Source organism: Triticum aestivum, chromosome 6D (genome assembly GCF_018294505.1).
Source record: "Triticum aestivum cultivar Chinese Spring chromosome 6D, IWGSC CS RefSeq v2.1, whole genome shotgun sequence".
NCBI classification, from domain to species: domain Eukaryota; kingdom Viridiplantae; phylum Streptophyta; class Magnoliopsida; order Poales; family Poaceae; genus Triticum; species Triticum aestivum.
Genome location: NC_057811.1, coordinates 415,612,693 through 415,620,656, shown reverse-complemented (window position 1 = coordinate 415,620,656; position 7,964 = coordinate 415,612,693).

The window sequence follows — 7,964 nt, the reverse complement described above, 5'->3', positions numbered from 1 at the left end:
CCGGTAGTACGGTTGGGCGTGGTCCGCAACCCCCAGAGTACAGAGTTGAGCTCCTCAACCCAGTGCTTGTCTGATTCTTTCAAAGACCGCACTAGTTTGGGCTTGATGCCGCTCATAACAAGACCATTGGCTCGTTCGACTTGACCGTTGGTTGCGGGTGGTAGACGGAGGCGTAATCGAGTTTAATTCCCATATTAGTACACCGGGTTTTTACCTCGTCGGCTATGAAATTAGAGCCGTTGTCGGTGATGATGCTGTGTGGGACACCATAACGGTGCACAACACCGGATATGAAGTCTATCACCGGGCCGGACTCAGCCGTTTTGACCGGTTTAGCCTCTATCCATTTAGTGAACTTGTCCACCATAACCAGCAGATATTTTTTCTTATGGCTTCCCCCTTTAAGGGGTCCAACCATATCCAGTCCCCAGACCGCGAAAGGCCAAGTGATGGGGATAGTCTGTAAGGCAGTTGGGGGCATGTGGCTTTGGTTGGCGAAGAGTTGGCACCCGACGCAGCGTTGGACAAGGTCCTGCGCGTCTGCTTGAGCCGTCGGCCAATAAAACCCTGTACAGAAGGCCTTGCTAACAAGGGCCCGGGCTGCGGCATGGTGTCCGCCTAGACCAGCCTGAATTTCTGCCAAAAGCTGCCGCCCCTCCTCCTCGGAGATACATCTTTGAAGTACTCAGGTAGTACTTTTCTTGTAGAGCTCTCCGTCGTGAACCCTGTAGGCCTTCGAGCGCCGGACAATGCGGCGGGCCTCATTCTGGTCTTCGGGAAGCTCCTTTCTATCAATGTAGGCCAAGAAGGGTTCGGTCCATGGGGCAATGACTGCCATAATGAGATGGGCCGACGGTGTAATTTCGGTGGGTGAGCCCCCGATGATATCGATATGTTCCGAATCTGGGGTTGTGTTCGGATCTGGACTGTTGTTGCCGCCCTCCCCTTGCCACACCACGGATGGCTTAAAAAGCTTTTCCAGGAAGATGTTAGGTGGGACGGGGTCACGCTTAGCGCCAATGCGAGCAAGGACGTCCGCCGCCTGGTTACTTTCTCGGGCGACGTGATGAAATTCAAGCCCCTCGAACCGAGCCGACATTTTTAGGACGGCATTACGGTAAGCTGCCATCTTTGGATCTTTGGCATCAAAGTCTCCGTTTATTTGAGATATTGCGAGGTTTGAGTCCCCGCGCACCTCCAGGCGTTGTATGCCCATGGCCATCCGAAGACCATGCAATAAGGCCTCGTATTCGGCTGCGTTATTGGAGTCTGTGTACAATATTTGGAGCACATACTGGACGACATCACCAGTGGGGGACGTTAACACGACGCCCGCTCCCAGCCCCGCCAACATTTTGGAGCCGTCAAAATACATAACCCAATTGGAATATGCGTCGTACTCTTTGGGGAGTTCGGCCTCTGTCCATTCGGCGACGAAGTCAGCCAGCACTTGGGATTTGATGGCTCGACGTGGCTTGTATGATATGTCAAATGGGAGTAGCTCTATGGCCCATTTGGCAATCCGTCCCGTGGTATCGCGGTTGTTTATTATGTCATTGAGTGGGACTTCGGAAGCTACTCTGATTGAACACTCCTGGAAGTAGTGCCGTAGCTTTCGAGATGCCATGAAGACCGCGTATGCTATCTTTTGGTAATGGGGGTAAATACTTATGCTAATTTACTGCTTCACCCTTTCCTCTTCAAGGGAAAACCAACGCAGTGCTCATGAGGTAGCAGGGTACCGGGATTTGCATGGTGTGAGGACAGTAGATACATAGTATACTGGTTTTTGGAGCGGAAATTTGTGTCCGTCCTGTTCTCGTTCGACGACGAGCACGGCGCTCACCACCTGATGTGTTGCCGATATGTATTGCAACATGGGTTCGCCAGTGTTTGGTGCGGCTAGGATTGGGTTGCTTGCTAGGAGGGCCTTTATTTCCTCCAGTCCGGCACTCGCCGCGTCTGTCCATTCGAAGTTATCGGTGCGCCGCAAGAGGCGATAGAGTGTTAGTGCCTTTTCTCCTAATCTGGAGATAAAGCGACTTAACGCTGCCACGCAACCAGCTAGTTTTTGGACTTGTTTGAGGTCTGTTGGCGTAGCCAACTGTGACAGAGCTCGGATTTTGGCTGGATTTGCTTCGATTCCTCTATTGGAAACAATGAAGCCCAACAGTTTTCCAGTGGGGACGCTGAAGACACACTTTTCCAGGTTCAGCTTAATGTCATACGCACGGAGGTTGTCGAATGTAAGACGTAAGTCGTCTATTAGTGTTTCGACGTGCCTAGTTTTGATGACGACGTCATCAATGTAAGCTTCTACCGTCTTGCCGATCTGCTTCTCCAGGCATGTTTGAATCATGCGTTGGTATGTGGCGCCGACGTTCTTGAGCCCGAAGGGCATGGTGTTGAAGCAGAATGGCCCATATGGGGTGATAAATGCTGTTGCAGCTTGATCGGACTCCTTCATTTTGATTTGATGTTATCCAGATTATGCATCGAGGAAACATAGTGAGTCATGTCCTGCGGTGGCGTCAATGATTTGATCAATGCGGGGGAGGGGGAAGGGATCCTTAGGGCAAGCCTTGTTGAGGTCTTTGAAATCGACACACAGGCGCCAGGATTTTTCCTTGTTTGGTACCATCACCAGGTTTGCCAGCCAGTCCAGATGTTTGATTTCTCTAATGAATCCGGCCTCGATAAGCTTGGCCAGCTCCTCCCCCATGGCTTGTCGCCTGGGTTCAGAAAAGCGCCGCAGTGTTTGCTTGACCGGTTTAAATCCCTTTAGTATATTGAGACTATGTTCAGCCAACTTGCGTGGGATCCCTGGCATATCTGAAGGGTGCCAGGCGAATATGTCCCAGTTTTCACGCAAGAATTCTCGTAGTGCGGCATCAACTGTTGGGTTCAGTTGTGCTCCGATAGATGCTGTCTTCTTGGGGTCCGTTGGGTGGACCTGGAATTTGACTATTTCTTCTGCTGGTTTGAAGGAGGTGGATTTGGGGCGTTTGTCAAGGATCACATCGTCCCTGTCCACCATGGAGCGTAGTACGGTTAAATCTTCGGCCGTGAGGGCTTCGGATAGCGCCTCAAGGGCCAGGGATGCGGTTTTGTTTTCAGCACGGAGTGCTATGTCCGGATCACTGACGAGAGTGATTATACTGTTTGGTCCGGGCATTTTGAGCTTCATATACCCGTAATGAGGTATAGCTTGGAAGCGTGTAAAAGCATCCCGCCCCAACAGGGCGTGGTATCCGCTGCTGAAAGGGGCCACTTGGAAAGTGATTTCTTCGGACCGATAGTTCTCCGGCGTGCCGAATACCACGTCAAGTGTGATTTTGCCCGCGCACCGTGCCTCCCGACTTGGAATGATTCCTCGGAAGGTTGTGCTACTTTGCTTAATGCGGCTCCTGTCTATTTCCATTTTGTGGAGTGTGTCCTCATAAATGAGGTTTAATCCGCTGCCGCCGTCCATGAGGACCTTAGTAAGTCGAAACCCGTCCACGATGGGACTGAGGACTAATGCGACTGGCACCCGGACTGTCCTGTACCTCGGTTCATTGCCGATATTAAATGTTATAGCCGTGTCATTCCAAGGGTTTTTACAGCGATTTAGCAGACTTCGGCGAGGTCGCGAAGTGCCCTTTTGCGCTTGTTGTTTGAAGTGAATGTTTCGAAGATCGTCAATACTCTTGTGTCGTCATTTTCTGGAGGGTGCTGCTCTGGGGTGTCCTTGATAAGGATTTCCTCACCGGTCTTGGCTACCTGCCGGAGTATCCAACATGCTCTAAGGCTGTGGGTTGCCACGGTATCTTGTGTCGTGTGTATTTTGCATGGGCCGTCGAGACATCCCTCCAGAACGGTGCCGTGCCGTGTAATGGGTTTATGTTTCTTGACTGTTGGACTGGGCGTGCCATGGGGGTGTGCCCTCTTCGCCTGTAGGAGGAGTTGAGTTGGGAGCGACGGTTCCCCACAAGCTGCCTAAGTTTTCCAGGCGCTTTCCATTGTGCTGTACTTCTGTACGATAGTTGCTAAGTCAGCGAACTTCAGTATGCGGCGGCGATTGATGGCGTTGAGGATTCCCTCATCCGTGCAGTTGTTGCAGAACACTGATATCGCATCTTTGTCGCGGCAATCTTTTACCTTGTTTTTTACGAGGAATCTGGCCCAGAAGTGGTGGACCGTTTCCTGAGACTGCTGTTTTATGCTCATGAGAGCGTCTATGTCCGGGTGGGTGGGTGGAATTAAATCCGAACCCCAACCTGGCCGATTATCCGGAGTCTGAAGACCTTCTAGACTCAACAGTCCGGGCTCCGGAGTATCTTCTGATTGTTTAGGATTGCCGTCCGATTCTATGTTCGGAGGGCTGGTCGCATCCTTTCGCTGGTGAGTATCCAGTTCTTCCTGATCGGCGATCCAAACATAGTCCGTCTTCGATATAGAAGAAGACTCTCTGTCCTACTCCTCGACTACCGCTATTTTGTGGGTGACCGGTGGAGTTTTATTTTTTTCTTGATCGGTTTTAGGCCCGATCCGATCGTAATCTGTGGCGATTCCCAAAGCGGTGATACGATCTAGGAGCTTGTTTAAGGACAAAAACTCTGCCAGATCCATCTGTTTGGAGTGTTCGGAGTTGATGCGAAGGGGTTTTTCGATGGCCCGAGAGGTCATCGTCGGCTCAACGGCCGAACGGGCGATCATGGTAAAGTCGCCCAGCCGGAGGGTTTGGCCTGGGGCCAGGACTCCCCCGAGGAGATGTTGTCTTTAAGGACAATGCGAGCCATCAAACCTTTCGTCGACGTCACAGTGGCACTCTCAATGAAAGCATCAATGTCGGTGTCAAAACCGGCGGATCTCGGGTAGGGGGTCCCGAACTGTGCGTCTAGGATCGATGGTTACAGGAGACAGGGGACACGATGTTTACCCAGGTTCGGGCCCTCTCTATGGAGGTAATACCCTACTTCCTGCTTGATTGATCTTGATGAATATGAGTGTTACAAGAGTTGATCTACCACGAGATCGTAATGCCTAAACCCTAGAAGTCTAGCCTGTATGACTATGGTAATGAGTATATCCTTTCCGGACTACACCCTCCGGTTTATATAGACACCGGGGGGATCTAGGGTTACATAGAGTCGGTTACATAGGAAGGAATCTTCATAGTTGATCGCCAAGCTTTCCTTCCACGCCAAGGAGAGTCCAATCCAGACACGGCTAGAGTCTTCGACCTTCATGTCTTCACAGCCCACCAGTCCGGCCCATGGATAACAGGCCGGACGCCCGAGGACCCCTTAGTCCAGGACTCCCTCAACGGGTGCCTTCCAAACCGATACTTTTCAAGGAATTTATTATTTGACAACATAAAGTAAATTTCATTTTCATTTCGGGACTGGGCATCCCTATTACCGCTACACTCTCATGCAATGACAAGTGAATAAACACTCATTTTGAGAATAATACATCTAGCATGGAAAAATATTGGCCACCCGTTGCCGCGTCATGAGCGGTACGGGCACGCAAAAAGGAAATTCATTTTGAAAATTAGAGTTGGCACATACAAATTCACTTGGAACGACACGAAAATACCGCATATAGGTAGGTATAGTGGACTAATATGGCACAACTTGGTTTAAGGATTTTGGATGCACAAGTTGTATTCCTACTTATTACAAGGAAAGGCTAGCAAATAGATTGAGAAGCAACCAACCAAGAAACAAAAATTCTCATAAACAAGCATTAAGCATAACTAACACAGAATAATGCACCACAAGTAGGATGTAATTTCATTGCATAACTATTGACATTTGTGCTTGCATAGGGAATCGCAAACCTTAACACCAATATTCTTACTAAAGCATAATTACTCACTAACATGACTCACATATTACTATCATCATACCTCAAAACTATTACAAAGAATCAAGTTTATAATATCCAATGATCTTCATGAAATTTTTTATTGTACCCCCTTGGATATCTATCACTTTGGGACTAATTTCATATATTACTATTGGTTATAACCACCTCTAAAACAAATTTAAGTGAAGAACATGAGCATAAATATATTTTTTATCTCTCAAAATAATATGAAGCATGAGAGGATTTCTCAAAAACTTTACTAACTATCAAATTAAAATAAGTGAAGCATGAGAGTATTTCTTAAAAAATTAAAGCACCACCATGCTCAAAAAGATATAAGTGAAGCACTAGATCAATTCCATAGCTCAAAAAATTTAAGTGAAGCACATAGAGTAATTATAACAAATCATAGCATCATTATGGCTTTCTCAAATAGGTGTGTCCAGCAAGGATGATTGTGACAAACTAAAAAGCAAATCAAGCAAAGACTCATATCATACAAGACGCTCCAGGCAAAACTCATGATATGTGACGAATAAAAATATAGCTCCAAGTAAAATTACCGATGGTTGTTAGAAGAAAAGGGGATACTTCTGGGGCATCCCCAAGCTTAGTTGCTTGGTTATCCTTGAATATTCCCTTGGGCTGCCATGGGCATACCCAAGCTTAGGCTCTTTTCACTCACTACAAAAAAATACACTTCCATGATGATACGTGTTTGTCACAGTAGGTCGCGTTTTTTGTCATGCATGTACATCCATGACGATTTTATGACAGAATCAAGATACTCATACCTGTGCTGTCGTAGAAGTGTTCCATGACATTACCAAAATTATCATCACGGAAGTGTCCACTTCCATGACGATAAATCGCGCGTCACAGAAGTGCTTTTGTCAAGGGTGACCGACACATGGCATCCACCGTAATGGAACGCCGTTAAGCTATCGGGTCAGATTTTGGATCCGATAACCCGTTAACAGCCCCGACCAATGGGGATTTTCCACGTGTAAAATCATCATTGGCTGGAGGAAACACGTGTCGGCTCATCGTTGGGACAGATGTCATCCACTCATTGGACGGAAGGCGCCTATGATACGTCGACACGTGGCACGGCCCAACAGAGGCCCATTCCTGTGAAAAGGCCGGCCCGTTTGACTTGGTCAAAAGGTGGCGGGCCGGCCCATGGAAAGTCTGTTAACAGCCTATTCGCATATAGCCCATTTACATCCCGCTAACCCAAGGCCCGTTACGCCCTATCCGAATTAGGCCCAGTAGCATCATCTGGGCCATCCAATATGATTCCAGCCCGTTTTCACTTCTGGCGCATGTATGGCCCATGACATCTTTCGGCCCATATGAGGCCCTATGTAACTCTTGGCCTATTAACGACCCGTGGTGAATGTCATGGTATTCTCACGGGGGGGGGGGGGGGCTTGCGAGTCGACAGATGCCACAAGGGCTTAGTGTGAGGGTAAGACTACTGTTGATAGGCCCGGGAGCGGGTATGCGAGTAGCACACGCTAGTTTACCCAGGTTCGGGGCTCTCCGGAGAGATAATACCCCTACTCCTGCATGTCTGAGTATATCTGGTATGTATATCTGGTACAGAGTGCTCCTGGAGCTGTATCTAAGCTCAGTGCCATATGCATCTGGCTTTGTATAGGTACGTGGCCTGGTGGCCGTTGCCTCTGGCCGTATGGATGTGCTTGGGCATGCTTGCCCGTGGGAGTGGACGGATGGATGGCTAGCTAGCTCTCTTGCTAGCTAGCTTGCTTGTGGGTGTGTGCGTGAGTCCATCCTGGATGGATGGATGTGTGCCCCTATATATATGCATGGCTAGCTTAGGAAGTAAGCTAAGTGGTGGTATGGGCAAGGCATGGTGGGGTGTCACACTTGTCCCCTGGGTCACTTCATAAATAGTGCCCAGGGACAAGTGACACTGTACATGATGGCGTCGTGGTACAGCCGTCTCGTCCGTGGTATGGTCGTCTCGTCGGGGTCTTGTCGGTGTCGGGTCGGGCTACAGTCGCAGCCGGCTGGTTGGCGCAGTCGGTCAGCTAGCAGCCGGCCGGATGGAGCAGTCGGACGGGGAGCCGGCAGGAGCGGCT